The sequence below is a fragment of the Girardinichthys multiradiatus genome, chromosome 17 (genome assembly GCF_021462225.1).
Source record: "Girardinichthys multiradiatus isolate DD_20200921_A chromosome 17, DD_fGirMul_XY1, whole genome shotgun sequence".
Taxonomy (NCBI): Eukaryota; Metazoa; Chordata; class Actinopteri; order Cyprinodontiformes; family Goodeidae; genus Girardinichthys; species Girardinichthys multiradiatus.
In genome coordinates this window covers 14,916,960-14,934,676 of record NC_061809.1, presented here as the reverse complement: position 1 = coordinate 14,934,676, position 17,717 = coordinate 14,916,960, and the positions used below count along the sequence as shown (strand labels likewise).

The window sequence follows — 17,717 nt, the reverse complement described above, 5'->3', positions numbered from 1 at the left end:
GGTCATGGAGGATTTCAATCAGCTCCAAGATGAGATGGATGTGGAGGTTGACTCCACTATATAGGACAGTCTGGAGGTCGCCAACTTACTTCGGTAAAGTTAGAAAGATATTCACAGATTCGGCTTTTCCGGATCATTAACTCATCAACGGATCATTGCTTCTAAAAAAAAACAACACCGCTCTGCAACCACAACAAGGCAGACAGTGAGCATCAATCGTATTTTCCTCAAAACGAGCCTAACACCGCGCTGGGAGACTTGCATTGGCCTCTATGCAGAGATCGGTGCTCCTCAAATGCGCAGAGACCGTCTGCAAATTGCAACACCAGAAAAATATGATGGAGAAATATTCAATAAAGTCGCCAAGGAGAGGTGTATTGTCATTAAAATCATTGTATGTGTATGTGATGTCACGTTTTTCATACTACATTTCTTGGATTGGAAATTAATGCTTAAAAGAAATTGGTATTTCCCAAAGACTATAGCGTAAATAGCCAAATATTCAGTAAAATATGCATAAAATGGTCACTAACTTCACTGTAGCATGTTGTAGTGCCAACAAACTCATTGCACACACACACATTGCCCTTTGTAGAGTTTTGCTTTACCAAGGCAATTATATATATATATATATATATATATATATATATATATATATATATGTAGCACATCAGCTGTGTGTAAATTGGTGGCATCAACAACAGCATCCAGGCTTTGAATTGATTCATTCTTCCCTGCAACCTAAAGTCCAAATCTATTTCCAGCTTTCCCCTAAAGCAGCTCTTGCAAAATAAAGATACTGCTGACTGCTGTGTGAGCTTGGCTGAAAAATTTGTTGTGCACCATTCCTTACAAACTTCTCATGGGAGTGGCACGACACTGCAGCTGTGCAGCGGCAAATGTAAGTAGGACATACCTGGTTTAAAGAATATGTTTAGGAGGCAAATATGAATTTTCTTACAGTGCTTCGTAAAAAAGCACAGGTCAAGAACAGAGCAGCAATCACTAAACATGCTCCATACTAGAACAAACACCCAAGACAACACACACTGTTAAGTTTGACTCATGCTAATAAGATCTGAGCACCTCTGAGACCTTTATGTGATTAGCTTGGATGTATATAATCATGAAAATTCTCTCTTTTACATCTACACTGTCAAGAAATATAAGTGAATAATTACACACCAATTCCTATGGCCGACTGGGGCTAGTAATCAGATTGCCTTGCAATTATTACACTTTGATCACAACATAATCTCCTTGAAATTCCCATGGCTGTTTGTGTGGAGGTTACATAATCCATTTGGGAATATAAACACAATAAAATGTGACCACATCTACAAGTGTAGGAGTGGTTTTGCAAAGATGTTGTGAATTTGCACTCTTGGAATTAGTGGAAAGATAATTTTCAGAATTTCCCTTAGATTTCATGTACAATACAACTAAAAAACAAACAAACTGCAATAACCTAGTAGAATAAATGTCCACAAGCTTAAACTAATACTTATTTTCTTTACACTTGTAATCAGTCATGGAATCTGACTAATTTGACATGAAGATCAGCTGCTGATCTAATTTCCCTGACATTTGCTTGTTGCATCTTTTAGCTAAAGCAGTGGTTATGAAGGATCCAACTGATATCCTTGTGTAAAAGTTTTAGTCAGGAGAAAAGTACAAAAATATCACAGCATCACATACATACCACGGCATAGTGAAGACACATATCAATAATTGGAGAAAATATGGGTCAACAATGATATTTCGAAAGCAAAAGGTTTCTCCAAAATTTATAAGAGACTGAAACTGATCAGGATGGCTGTCAAGAGGTCAGCTGAATGTGTTTAAAGGGCCTTTGCCAAGTCCTGGTTGTGCCATATACAGGTCCTTCTCAAAATATTAGCATATTGTGATAAAGTTCATTATTTTCCATGTCATGATGAAAATTTAACATTCATATATTTTAGATTCATTGCACACTAACTGAAATATTTCAGGTCTTTTATTGTCTTAATACGGATGATTGTGGCATACAGCTCATGAAAACCCAAAATGCCTATCTCACAAAATTAGCATATTTCATCCGACCAATAAAAGAAAAGTGTTTTTAATACAAAAAACGTCAACGTTCAAATAATCATGTACAGTTATGCACTCAATACTTGGTCGGGAATCCTTTTGCAGAAATGACTGCTTCAATGCGGTGTGGCATGGAGGCAATCAGCTTGTGGCACTGCTGAGGTCTTATGGAGGCCCAGGATGCTTCGATAGCAGCCTTTAGCTCATCCAGAGTGTTGGGTCTCTCAACGTTCTCTTCACAATATCCCACAGATTCTCTATGGGGTTCAGGTCAGGAGACTTGGCAGGCCAATTGAGCACAGTGATACCATGGTCAGTAAACCATTTACCAGTGGTTACGGCACTGTGAGCAGGTGCCAGGTCGTGCTGAAAAATGAAATCTTCATCTCCATAAAGCTTTTCAGCAGATGGAAGCATGAAGTGCTCCAAAATCTCCTGATAGCTAGCTGCATTGACCCTGCCCTTGATAAAACACAGTGGACCAACACCAGCAGCTGACACGTCACCCCAGACCATCACTGACTGTAGGTACTTGACACTGGACTTCTGGCATTTTGGCATTTCCTTCTCCCCAGTCTTCCTCCAGACTCTGGCACCTTGATTTCCGAATGACATGCAGAATTTGCTTTCATCCGAAAAAAGTACTTTGGACCACTGAGCAACAGTCCAGTGCTGCTTCTCTGTAGCCCAGGTCAGGCGCTTCTGCCGCTGTTTCTGGTTCAAAAGTGGCTTGACCTGGGGAATGCAGCACCTGTAGCCCATTTCCTGAACACGCCTGTGCACGGGGGCTCTGGATGTTTCTACTCCAGACTCAGTCCACTGCTTCCGCAGGTCCCCCAAGGTCTGGAATCGGCCCTTCTCCACAATCTTCCTCAGGGTCCGGTCACCTCTTCTCGTTGTGCAGCGTTTTCTGCCACACGTTTTCCTTCCCACAGACTTCCCACTGAGGTGCCTTGATACAGCACTCTGGGAACAGCCTATTCGTTCAGAAATTTCTTTCTGTATCTTACCCTCTTGCTTGAGGGTGTCAATAGTGGCCTTCTGGACAGCAGTCAGGTCGGCAGTCTTACCCATGATTGGGGTTTTGAGTGATGAACCAGGCTGGGAGTTTTAAAGGCCTCAGGAATCTTTTGCAGGTGTTTAGAGTTAACTCGTTGATTCAGATGATTAGGTTCATAGCTCGTTTAGAGACCCTTTTAATGATATGCTAATTTTGTGAGATAGGAATTTTGGGTTTTCATGAGCTGTATGCCAAAATCATCCGTATTAAGACAATAAAAGACCTGAAATATTTCAGTTAGTGTGCGATGAATCTAAAATATATGAATGTTAAATTTTCATCATGACATTATGGAAAATAATGAACTTTATCACAATATGCTAATATTTTGAGAAGGACCTGTATAAGCTACTGAATATAGCTGCTGTGCATGTTTTACTGTGAAAGGATGAGCTTGATTATTAGCCAGTGACGATGGACGATGGTGGATTATGGGCCATTAATGGCTCATAATAATCTGTTCATGTTAGCTCTAGCTTCATTCATGTAAAAATATCAAAATAAAAGCACTTCCTGTACCCTTCATTCAGAAGTTTAACCCTCATTTAATTACTACCCTTTTGTCTCATTCATAATGATCTAATTTATACCTTATTTCAACATCTTTATTATTAAAATTGTGAACAGAAGTTTTAAAATGATTTAGAAAATAGTTTACCAATATTATTGAACTTCTCCAGCTCACAGTGAAGAGAAGAAATACCTCTAAATCATGCATAATGACGGAGCGGACAATAGAAAGACAAGGATAAACAAGTGTCAACTTAGTCAATACAAAGACAAAAAAGCAGAAATTTTACTTTAGCAGGTTTTAATCTCTATTATTTTTCTTAGATCATAAACACCTATATTTAAAAAGGGGTAAATATTACATTTGAACAAAAGTCAATATATTATAAATCAGCCTTTAGCAGATTTTGGGATAGTAAAATGAATTATAAATGATTAAAAGATAACTTAATAGCAAAAGATTGAAAGACACTCAACAAATGTCCATGTGGTAATTTAAGCCAAAGGGCAAACAGTATAGGTTTGAAATCCTAATGTACAGCAATGCCAGGTCAGAGGTGACACAAGATGTTATGGATTTGATGAGAAAATGTTTATTTCAGTCTTTAGAGACTTGAGGCTTCTCTCTGAAGTCAGGACTTGAGAAAAAATGACTTGTGTACATCTCTGGTAAGTGATGCTAAAAACTCAGAAAAGATTAATCCTATTACAAAGTTCATACCAACTACTACCACGAAGGATCTTCAATCATTCAGAGTCATTGAGAGTCATGGGTTTTCCGCTATGGAGGGGTCATTTTATATAACATCCCACCTTGAAGGTACTTCTAGAATCGCAGCTCCTCATGCACAAGCGCGAGACCAAAGCAAAGGGATAAGACAAGATGGAGCTAATATAGCTCTGACATGTGAGTCATACATGTCTAGCAGAGAAACTGCACATTACTAAGAAGGATTTAGTTTTAGTCAAAGGGAACTCAAAGAGCCGTATAGCTTGTACAGCATGGTTAACCCTGCATACCCTGCTTCAGAAAACAAAAAAAGTTTATTTGATTAAATCTTTTCATACTTTTTGTGCTTGGGTGTTTCCTTTTTCTCTTCATTATTATATTTTTGTCCTCTCTCTTCACTGTCTTTCACATACAGATTGTTTTGCATCATTATTACAAACAAACACCCTTTAAAGTCTCATTCAGTTGCTTTTCAGTCTTTCTTACTCTGTCCTGTTCTTTAGTGTTTTGCAAGTGCTGCCGTCCCTTCATCCTCTCGGTTGGCTTCACATCTCAAGAGATTCAGAGTAAACAACCAACTCACTGCTGTCACAGCACGAACCCCCTCCCGTGTATAAATAAGGAAAATACACTACACTGTTCTCTATACCACAAATACACACTAATGCTGAGCACTGCTTTGCGCATATCCAGAGATCTGGCACCACAGAAAATATCTATGTGCTGACTGTCGCAGCGTTTGGCCTCGGGTGAGGCTGCTCCAGAGACGCAAACAGGCAGAGATGGACAGAAAGACCACAGAAGACACACAGGGCTGTCATCTTGACTACAGCATACATACAAATATTGCAAAAAAAGTTATGCTAGTAAAGTCCGGAGAGAAAAAAAAAAAAATCAAATAGATCAAAAGGAGGATCTTAACTGACTCCCCCTCAAATGGGTTCTTTACCCATCTTTAATCCTTCAGTCTGTAAATATTTGTCAGCGCCTGGCATGATAAGTTTTCAATCAACATTTGAGACATAAACAGAGAAACTGACAGTATTTTGATCTGTCAACAGCTCTTGGATAATTTCATGAACTGATCTGAGGCTGTATTCACGCAGCCTGATGCTCTTGAGAATGCTCAGATCAACTAGAATTTTGAGATTTTAATCAAAACAGACAAGTGATCCATCTTTGTGTGATCCCATCTTTCCTGTTGCTCTGTCACTCTCAGTATTATGAATGTGATTCACCAAATTAATTTTAAACTGACACACTATTCTATGACCGGAGTAATTTTATAGGTAGGTTGTCCATGACCCTAGAACAGCGTAGGTAAACACATTTTGAAACTCTTCAGCAATCCTGATCAGCAATGGCGAGAACCTCCAACCACTGGGATGGGATACTTTACGGCCCTGCCCCAGCCCACATCAAACACCAACTCTTGCCGGACTTGACTGTGCTTAGAGGCTGTGATTAACGTCTCTCACTCTCGCTATCTGTCTCTGGGCCAGATTTACAAAATAACACCCGCTGTCCAGTTAACACGTTTCATGAATATGCAGTAGCCTACTGTGCTCAACGCTAAGTTGTCAAATTCTGGGAGGAGTTGATGCAAATATGTACATCACAGAAGTTGCAAATAACTTCATTCAATGTTTTTCAGTGTTTTGCGCATCCCACAGGCAGTTGCAAATTGCAACAGCACTGCGCACAGATGCCAGGTATGATTGCTTGATTCTGTACCGCTTTGAGTCCTCATGGTTTGGCTTAATGTCCATCAGAACTGCGAGAAGAGATAGAAACTGCAACAAAGAGAAGCAGAGAGTGAACACAGCATGATCAGGGGGATGGGAGGCGTAATTTATCTGTGACTCTGTAAAGGCAGAGGCAAGCTGAATTTAGCCTCCGTTGATAACTATGTTAAATATGTATCCCAAGTGTAAATATTATCCATCCTTACGGATTTGTTTATTTATATCATCTTTGTGTCCTTTATTTTGTATAATTTTTTATATTTGCCCTACTACTGAGCACGCACAAATCTGTTCTCTATCAGAGCAGTGTGCATCCTTGGCGTCCTAAACAGAAGCGTGGACATCGTGTCCAAGAGCCTCCATCCCGACCTGATCTCTCAGATTTGGAGCAGATGCGGCCGAGCAGCGGTGGATCTGTTCGCTATGGGAAAACTTGCAGCTCCGCTGATCCTGTGGTTCCTGGTTGGGGTGCGAGAGGAACAGTGACCCGATCCAGAAGTTGCACTGCGTTATTATGTATGATCCAGTTGTTAACCTTGGTCGTCATTATTCACACTTGCAGGTCTGTCATCTCAACCTCCGCTCTGACGAGATTATTTCTCCTTTCCATGAAACAGCTGCTTTATGTTTATGGTCCAGATGGACTGAGTGAGGCAAAGACTACATCCTGAAAAAGGGTTTTTCAGCGCTGGGCTACACACAACAGTGATTTAGCCATCACATAAGGTATCACCTCATGTGATGGCTAAATTGAAGTGCATACAAAAATGATTTTATTCAGCGGGGACCCATTTAGGATGAGGGTCCTAAGTGCACGATGTACATGTATCTTTTAAAAAATGTAATGATAAGCGAGGCTGTAAGTTTTAACCTTGATGCAAACTATTCTCCTTGGGAAAATTCCATGTTAGCACCAACACAGGCATAATTGTAATAATTTTGACATTATACAGGTTAAATGGTATTTGAATGTCCAGTTATACATTTCCCTTTTAGTGTTGGCTAGATGTCATGTTTGTTTTTATGTTTTTTTTTCCCTCATTTTTCTCAATCATTACAAAGTAGATTAGTGATTTTAGTTATAGGTCTTGATATTATTATTGATTAGTTTTGATATAATTTTTTGTTTTTAATGGAAGTTTCTATATTGTGATTCTAATATGTTAATGTGAATATTTAAACCTCACTATTGTTCATTTAAATAGTTCAGTTAGATTGCTCAGTGATCATGGAATAGAGTTTATTCTTCCGATAGTTTTCATTAAACTCAAAGTGATAAATAACGATACCAATAAGCCATAATATATACATAAAATTGTACGTAACCTTTATCATTGCTACACACTACCCATTTCAGTTAACAAAACGATACAACTTAAGTCAAATTTGAAGTTGATAAGGTAATAATTCTACTCTCATATGATCACATCAGAGCTCTCATTGCGCTACAAACTGCATAGCAAGAGAACAACAAATTCAAAGAGGTTCCTACAGTAAAGCTGCAGTCAGAATAGAGCAGTCTGGCACAGATTGAACAGCTTGAATCTGCAGCCAGCCTCAGAGATGGCAATGATGAGAGAAAGGAACAGTGGAAACAACTTGTCATTGACAGCATCACTCTGGGCTGTTTTTACTTTTTACTCCATCTCGTGTCACAAGTGGTCACAACATGTCATACAGTGTGACAACAACATCTGCACCGTAATTAATGTCAAAAAGAAACATGAAATACTGCTTGAAATGGAGTCCCAGCACTCATGACTGTAAGCCACATTAATTATAAGCCCTGCCACCTTGAGATTGCTGCAGGGATTCAATCAACTGAGAAAGCAGAGCTTTTCACTCACTATAAAGCAGCTGTGTACTATAAGAATCACTTATACTAATTAGAAGATGCTTTATTCCCTATTGTTGTGCATCTAATTCAGTTTGTTTGCTCTAGTTGATATAATTAAAGCATCAACACATCAGTATAGTCGGGTGAGGAGACATTTAGAGCTCTTTGTATTATTTTACTATCCAGTGGTATTTATTACAAGTACAAACTAGAAAGAGGGCAGTGAAAAAACCCTTACAAATGGTGAGCATGAATGAAAAATGAAGCATGAATTGAACTGAATTACAGGTAGAAAAACAAGTCTGCAACCTCAATGCTGAAAGTTACATAAAAATATATACAGGTGCATTTGCAATAAATTATAATATTAAAAAGTTCATTTTTTTTCAGTAATTCAATTCACCAATAATAGATTAATAGATTAATTGCCCACAGACTGATGCTATCAATAATTATTTCTGGTGATTATGATGATTTTCCATTTAAAGCTAATGAAAACATTTATTTCTTTGTTAGAATATTACATCAGACCAATAAAATAAAGAATTCATACATAAATGTCGGCTTATTGAGAAGTATTTTTAATATCTGCTTAAACATTATTTCCAAAAGGTAATTTTAACTCGAAAAATGAGCCTTATTGGAATGCGTAGTCCCCTTTACTGAGATGTTCCTGAATGCTATATAGTCTGCTTGGAAAATTAGGCAACATATTTTCAGCTTTGTCATTACTTTACTTTTCAAAAACAGCAAATGTTAGCTCTTTATCGTCTACCACACACCTATATGCATATCAAACTGCATATATTGTGGATATGAAATTAACCCTTTCTTTATGTAGCTGCATTTTATAAAAGTAACAAATCAACTTATAAACGATTCATACCCTTGAATGACAATGTATTTCTGTTGAGATTTTATTTGACAAGAGATTGGTGGATAATTGTGAAGAGTAGGGAGAAGGATTCACCATTTTCAGTATTCTTCACATGTCAAAGTCTATAAAGTGTGAGGATTCAGCCCCCTTTACTCAGATACTCCTAAACAATAAAATCCAGTGCAAACATTAGAAGCCACTTAATTAGTAAAGGGAGCAAACATTTGTAATTTTTCTCAGTTTGGTCATAAGAAGCCCAATTTCTGTTTGCAACAAGCTATATAGGTGATACAGCAGTATAGCCACAAACAATTCAATCTCTAGATTTGCAAAAAAGTTAAACATATGCAAATGGTTTGTAGCTGCAACTTTAACAAAAGGTGGTTCTACAAAGTACTGCCTCAAGGAGGCTGAATACAAATACATAATGTAGCATGCTTTTTAGAGCATTCAATGAACAAAACTGCCTCCACCTATGTCAGACATACCAGATTACCTGCACTATGGACCCTCCAAGGAGGCGTGAAAAGCAAGGAGGTTTGCTGGTGAAAATGAAAGATTCCCTAAAATTATCTAGCTCTCCCATTCTTGTTTGTGTTGGCTTCTTCCACCTTTGGACTTCTGCTGAAAACTGCTACCTCGATGAATTGAGACATTGGTGGGTTAAGCCTGTAACTCCATATCCCTAAACAGATCCTCCACCCGAAACTTCTAATTAGAGGTGGCGGAGAAAGGTTTCAACTCGTGGCCCAACATCAGCAATCTTTGCAGACTGGCCAGTGCATCTGCCCTGGACAACAAGAATGTGGTTCTCTGAACAACTCCACTGAATGCTAAATCAATAGCCAACAATAATCCTTAAAAGACTTATTTACCTCCAACAATATTTATTTTATGTTTTTAACAGAATAGTGGCTTCAGGTTGGTGAGGCAGCCCCATTTTCTGAAATTCTGCCTTCTGGCTGTACTTTCTTTAGCTAGCCAAGGTAAAACGGAAAAGGAGGAAGATTGGCATTGTTTTTTTAAATCTGGTTTTAATTGTCAACTGATTCCATGGGACTCCTACGGCTTATGGAGGAAAATTTATCTCCTCTACTTTGTGGCTTAACCTACCGCCCACCCAGGTAAGGCAAGGATTTTATTAAAGATTTAAGTGATTTATTTCTCTTTTAATAGGAGATTTTAACCTTAATGCTTGCTGTGAAACCAGCCAACTGGTTAATGATTTTAAGAACACCATTTACTTACTTAATCTCTTGCAGTCTGGGACTGGTGCTACTCATGAGAAAGGTCATACTTGTTGACTTATGGAGTATTGTGAAAATCAGCGGAATTCTTTGATTAGACCAATTGCCTGAGTTGTTCACTACAATAGTCTCTAGAAAGAAAGAACTACTTTCACAGCCACAATGCATGTAAATTAACTTACAGTTCTGTTCTGTAGAGGACTTCACTGATCTTTTTATAATTCTAATTGTTCTGATTCTTTGGACTTAGTTGCTACAGTGAGATCTAAAATGATTAAATTTACCCCTCATCCTTGGCCTAATGGAGCTTCTCGTAATCTTTGGCAACATTCACACTGCAGGCAAATGTGGCCCAAATCAGATATTTTTGGGGTCAAGTGACCAGCTAAGACTTTTTCGAACAAGTGTGAATGCTCATATCTGGCCTGTATCTGACTTTTTCAAGTCACATTTGAGCCACATTCATATGTGGTCCTGAATCAAACTCTTATCTGATCTTTTGGAATGTGATTCCAGAGGAAACAACCAAGGTTGTAGATGTGACTTTGACGTCACTTTCCATCACATTCGTCACAACTCTGTGCTGCCCAGCAGAAAACGGTAGCAGTTAGCAAAACAGACGGGGGGCTATTACAGAACTGCACAGTGGAGAGACAGTAAGATGTTAAAACTTGTTAATAAACAGAGATAAAACGTTTTTCAAGCCTAATTGAAAGGTTTATAGGAACTGCCTGGATGTGGAATGTAGTTTGTATTGTAAAACTTGTATACAACTGTTCAAACAGAGGACTTTAAAATGCGATCAAGGTTAACAACCATTTGATGATCTGGCCCTGCTGCAATCCCATACACTGGATTGCATCAAGTCTTCCGCCTGTGGACTTGAGAGGAGCGGCGCTGACATGCAGGTCCTTCTCAAAATATTAGCATATTGTGATAAAGTTCATTATTTTCCATAATGTCATGATGAAAATTTAACATTCATATATTTTAGATTCATTGCACAGTAACTGAAATATTTCAGGTCTTTTATTGTCTTAATACGGATGATTTTGGCATACAGCTCATGAAAACCCAAAATTCCTATCTCACAAAATTAGCATATTTCATCCGACCAATAAAAGAAGTGTTTTTAATACAAAAAACGTCAACCTTCAAATAATCGTGTACAGTTATGCACTCAATACTTGGTCGGGAATCATTTGGCAGAAATGACTGCTTCAATGCGGTGTGGCATGGAGGCAATCAGCCTGTGGCACTGCTGAGGTCTTATGGAGGCCCAGGATGCTTCGATAGCGGCCTTTAGCTCATCCAGAGTGTTGGGTCTTGAGTCTCTCAACGTTCTCTTCACAATATCCCACAGATTCTCTATGGGGTTCAGGTCAGGAGAGTTGGCAGGCCAATTGAGCACAGTGATACCATGGTCAGTAAACCATTTACCAGTGGTTTTGGCACTGTGAGCAGGTGCCAGGTCGTGCTGAAAAATGAAATTTTCATCTCCATAAAGCTTTTCAGCAGATGGAAGCATGAAGTGCTCCAAAATCTCCTGATAGCTAGCTGCATTGACCCTGCCCTTGATAAAACACAGTGGACCAACACCAGCAGCTGACACGTCACCCCAGACCATCACTGACTATGGGTACTTGACACTGGACTTCTGGCATTTTGGCATTTCCTTCTCCCCAGTCTTCCTCCAGACTCTGGCACCTTGATTTCCGAATGACATGCAGAATTTGCTTTCATCCGAAAAAAGTACTTTGGACCACTGAGCAACAGTCCAGTGCTGCTTCTCTGTAGCCCAGGTCAGGCGCTTCTGCCGCTGTTTCTGGTTCAAAAGTGGCTTGACCTGGGGAATGCGGCACCTGTAGCCCATTTCCTGCAAAAGCCTGGATGTTTCTACTCCAGACTCAGTCCACTGCTTCCGCAGGTCCCCCAAGGTCTGGAATCGGCCCTTCTCCACAATCTTCCTCAGGGTCCGGTCACCTCTTCTCGTTGTGCAGCGTTTTCTGCCACACTTTTTCCTTCCCACAGACTTCCCACTGAGGTGCCTTGATACAGCACTCTGGGAACAGTCAGGTCAGCAGTCTTACCCATGATTGGGGTTTTGAGTGATGAACCAGGCTGGGAGTTTTAAAGGCCTCAGGAATCTTTTGCAGGTGTTTAGAGTTAACTCGTTGATTCAGATGATTAGGTTCATAGCTCGTTTAGAGACCCTTTTAATGATATGCTAATTTTGTGAGATAGGAATTTTGGGTTTTCATGAGCTGTATGCCAAAATCATCTGTATTAAGACAATAAAAGACCTGAAATATTTCAGTTACTGTGCAATGAATCTAAAATATATGAATGTTAAATTTTCATCATGACATTATGGAAAATAATTAACTTTATCACAATATGCTAATATTTTGAGAAGGACCTGTATATGATTTAAAATTGCCCTCGACATGATAAAGTTCTGAATAAACTCTGTGTCTGTGAAGTTGTTAACATCCCTGCCCCACCATTGCTGGGTGTGTCTCCGCATCCCAACAATTTGTTGTGCTGAATTGACAGATAGATCTCCCTAAAACGGAACAATAAAGAGTTTAATTCGCTTTTATTCACTTTTTTCCCACACAGCACCTGCTGACAATAAATGGCTTCTGTTGTGCACTTAAACCATAACACCTATTTCTCGATGTTTACTGTTGTGCTGCGCTTGACAACGCTTGTATTGTTCTTATGCGCATGCGGGTCAGTTTGGAGCCACAACATTTTCAAAGTAATGTGAACGACCACACAAAAAAAATCAGATTTGAGCATCAAGACCTCCAGTGTGAACGTAGCCTTTGACGTCAGTGTAGACACGTGAGAGAAGATGGAAAAAGGACCATCAGGATGTCACAGTGGAGATCATCAGAGGCACCTTAACAAAATACCAAAAAGTGGGTAAAGCTGCCCAAACTTTTTTTTTATACAATGTGTTTTTAAATGACTGTTTAACCATTTTTAAATTGATTTTATTTTGGTTGTAAATCCCTGTTATGCTGGTCACGTTGTTGGATCTCCTGCAGTGGAAATGTTTAAGTTTTTTACAGAGAAGATATCTGCTCTGAGACCTGCTACAGTCCATGACAGATCCCTCTTCACCTCCTCATGCTCTGCCTTGTTAGATAATTTTGAGTCAGTGACACTTCCTGTTTTAAGGGACACTGTACATCAGATGTAGGCCTCAAATACACCTTTGGACAGTACCCGTGTTTTTCAAAGTAATATTTGACACCATCGGTCTCACGGTTATTTCTCTATTCACCATGTCCCACTCATTGAGCCGTGTTCCAGCTGCCTTTCAACAGCCTGTTAAGCAGCCCCTCAAAAAAAAGAAAGGTGTTAATTTAACAGAACTTTTTAAGGACAGACTGATATAAAATTGTAATTTCCATCAAAGAGCTTAGAGAAAGTCAACAACATTTGTGAATAATTTCACTCTGGTTTTAAATCCTGCCACAGAACAGAAACAGTCCTTCCAAGAGTTTCTAATGACAGCTGTCAAAAACATTGATTTTGCAAACTGTTTTAGTCATTTTAGATCTCTCTGCTGCCTTTGATGCTATAGACCATAATATACTGTTTCCACGCCTTAAGCAGTTTGTTGGCATTGAACGCAAGGTTTTATTCTGGTTCCACTTCTATCTGACCAACAAAAGTTTTTCTGTTTATATGAGAAATTTCCCCTGTGCTACAGCTCGTCTGACTTGTAGGACCCTTCAGGGGTCCATCTCAGGTCGACTTCTTTTTAATCTCTCTTTACTTTCTATTTTTTAGCAAGCATAACATCCCTTTCCGTTGCTTTACTGATAATATCCAAATTATTTCTACCCATTAATCCAAAAAGTCGGGAGACATCAAGAAATTTTTAGCTGTCTAAATGAAATAAAAACCTAATTAAAATTAAATATCCTCAATATTAATGAAAATGAAATAGAAATCATCACTTTGGGAAATGTAACACACTCAGTCTCGGCTCCTAACAAGACAATAACTAGACAAAACAGGCTCACAAGACAAACAGATCCCCGCAGTTTTAAGTCAAGCTTTTTCCTCCCATTATGTTTAACTGCAAAAGTAGAACTCCGTCTCCAAATCAAAGATGTGGAGAAGGTGAATCAAGCTTTCATGACATCTCGGTTGGACTATTGTAATGCTCTGTCTGTCGTCTTTGATCAGTCATCTCTACGTCATTTACATATTGTCCATTATTACTGCAGCTCGCCCAGCTACTAAAAACATTATTCTCCAATCCTGGGTTCTTTCCACTTGCTCCCAGTTCATTTTAAAATTGATTACTATAAAGTCTTTAATGGTCTGGCCATGTCATATTTATGTAATCTTCTCAACATCTACACTACACTCAGAGCTCCCTGGTCAACCATCCAGCTTCTCTTAAATAGTCAAAGATCTATATTGAAACATAAAGGTGATCGGGTCTTAGCAGTGGCTCCTCCAAACCATTGGAATACGTTTACCCTCATATATCCAGACTGCAGAGAGTTTTAAATCTTTTCTCCTTGGCTTTTGACTGAAGCAGAACATGAGACCCACAAAGATGTGAAAGATTTAGCTGGTATTTGGTATTTTACTTTTTTGTTCATTGCCTATTTTGTTATATTGCTTACACTGTTTTGGTTGACTGGATTGTGCTATATTAATAAATTTCATTTGACATTGCCATAAATAAATAAAAAAATAATTCAACAAACATTTTTTGCTTTGGGTTCATCACAAACAATAACCGCAGATTGTGAAAAGTCTATCCAGCTACTGAATAAAATGTAAGTCCTAATTTTCCTGAAAAAGAGGTTTTATTAAAAAAGTTGCACTGGGTTAATTATGCAGTTTTGGTAATGCAACAAAACAAATGTGGTTTCTGGTTCAGATATTATTTAGGAGACAGAGACTACTTTGTGTTATTTTGTAATTATAAATCTGGACAAACAAAAAATAATTTTGGGGTTCCTCAGGGGTCCATTCTTGGACCACTTTTATTTAACATCTATATGATTCCACTAGCTCCAATTATAGAATTACAGTATCTCCTACCATTTGTATGCAGACGGCACAACTACACTCACTGAATAAGTTTGTCCATAATATTATTAACAGGATACATTAGAATTTCCTGTAGTTTCATGCAGGTAAGACAGAAAGTATTGTTTTTGGACCCATTAATTTGAGTATTGAGCATAACTAGACATAATGGGGCTAAACACCACAGAGCATACAAGGAAGCTAGATGTAGTTTTTGACTGATTGAAACTGAAAACCACCTAAAGTATGTTACAAGATCAGCTAACTATCATCTTAAAACGTTGCCAGAATAAACAGTGTCCTGCCAAAACAGGACACAGAAAAACTGGTACAGGCATTTATTTTTAGTTGGTTAGATTACAGGTCTACGTTAAAAGAAAAAAAAAGAAAAAATCAGCCAGATATACAGGTCCTTCTCAAAATATTAGCATATTGTGATAAAGTTCATTATTTTCCATAATGTCATGATGAAAATTTAACATTCATATATTTTAGATTCATTGCACACTAACTGAAATATTTCAGGTCTTTTATTGTCTTAATACGGATGATTTTGGCATACAGCTCATGAAAACCCAAAATTCCTATCTCACAAAATTAGCATATTTCATCCGACCAATAAAAGAAAAGTGTTTTTAATACAAAAAACGTCAACCTTCACATAATCATGTACAGTTATGCACTCAATACTTGGTCGGGAATCCTTTGGCAGAAATGACGGCTTCAATGCGGCGTGGCATGGAGGCAATCAGCCTGTGGCACTGCTGAGGTCTTATGGAGGCCCAGGATGCTTCGATAGCGGCCTTTAGCTCATCCAGATTGTTGGGTCTTGAGTCTCTCAACGTTCTCTTCACAATATCCCACAGATTCTCTATGGGGTTCAGGTCAGGAGAGTTGGCAGGCCAATTGAGCACAGTGATACCATGGTCAGTAAACCATTTACCAGTGGTTTTGGCACTGTGAGCAGGTGCCAGGTCGTGCTAAAAAATGAAATCTTCATCTCAATAAAGCTTTTCAGCAGATGGAAGCATGAAGTGCTCCAAAATCTCCTGATATCTAGCTGCATTGACCCTGCCCTTGATAAAACACAGTGGACCAACACCAGCAGCTGACACGTCACCCCAGACCATCACTGACTGTGGGTACTTGACACTGGACTTCTGGCATTTTGGCATTTCCTTCTCCCCAGTCTTCCTCCAGACTCTGGCACCTTGATTTCCGAATGACATGCAGAATTTGCTTTCATCCGAAAAAAGTACTTTGGACCACTGAGCAACAGTCCAGTGCTGCTTCTCTGTAGCCCAGGTCAGGCGCTTCTGCCGCTGTTTCTGGTTCAAAAGTGGCTTGACCTGGGGAATGCGGCACCTGTAGCCCATTTCCTGCACACGCCTGTGCACGGTGGCTCTGGATGTTTCTACTCCAGACTCAGTCCACTGCTTCCGCAGGTCCCCCAAGGTCTGGAATCGGCCCTTCTCCACAATCTTCCTCAGGGTCCGGTCACCTCTTCTCGTTGTGCAGCGTTTTCTGCCACACTTTTTCCTTCCCACAGACTTCCCACTGAGGTGCCTTGATACAGCACTCTGGGAACAGCCTATTCGTTCAGAAATTTCTGTCTGTGTCTTACCCTCTTGCTTGAGGGTGTCAATAGTGGCCTTCTGGACAGCAGTCAGGTCGGCAGTCTTACCCATGATTGGGGTTTTGAGTGATGAACCAGGCTGGGAGTTTTAAAGGCCTCAGGAATCTTTTGCAGGTGTTTAGGGTTAACTCGTTGATTCAGATGATTAGGTTCATAGCTCGTTTAGAGACCCTTTTAATGATATGCTAATTTTGTGAGATAGGAATTTTGGGTTTTCATGAGCTGTATGCCAAAATCATCCGTATTAAGACAATAAAAGACCTGAAATATTTCAGTTAGTGTACAATGAATCTAAAATATATGAATGTTAAATTTTCATCATGACATTATGGAAAATAATGAACTTTATCACAATATGCTAATATTTTGAGAAGGACCTGTAGCTCATCCAAAATGCTTCCAGTGTCCTGACCAGCACCAGGAAAGTCGATCACATCACACAAATTCTAAAACCACCACAATAGCTCCCTGTTTGTAATAGAAAGGAATAATTTAATTCTGATATTGGTCTGCAGAGTGTTCAAAGCATTAAATAGCCTTGGGTTGAAATACATTTCTGAGTTGATTGTCAAGTATGAACATTGCAGACCCTTTAGGTCTTCAGAGACCTGCTGACACAGTGTACCCATAGACCAGAAGTAAGCAAGGTTAAGACAGCTATTCTTTCTCTATGCTCCTCAGCTCTAAAACAAACACCATGAAAACCTGAGACGTGCTGAAACTGTTCATTTAAATCAGCACTGAAAACATTTTGTTTACCACAGCTTTTGATCAATGACTCTGACTAATGAACTGTTTTTATGTCTTTAATATCTTTTTTTTTCTTTTAAGCTATGTTTTTATGCTTTTAATTTGCATTTTTAATTGCCCCCTGTATGAATGGTGATAATATTCTAACACCTTCCTAAAACATTATGCTGCATTAAAAA

At 38.9% G+C, this 17,717-nt stretch overlaps 1 protein-coding gene across 5 annotated transcripts in view; it reads right to left on the bottom strand.

Moving 5' to 3' along the window:
- Positions 1-17,717, bottom strand: part of grm8a (glutamate receptor, metabotropic 8a) — a 391,012-nt gene that overhangs the window by 232,359 nt on the left and 140,936 nt on the right. The window lies entirely within an intron of this gene.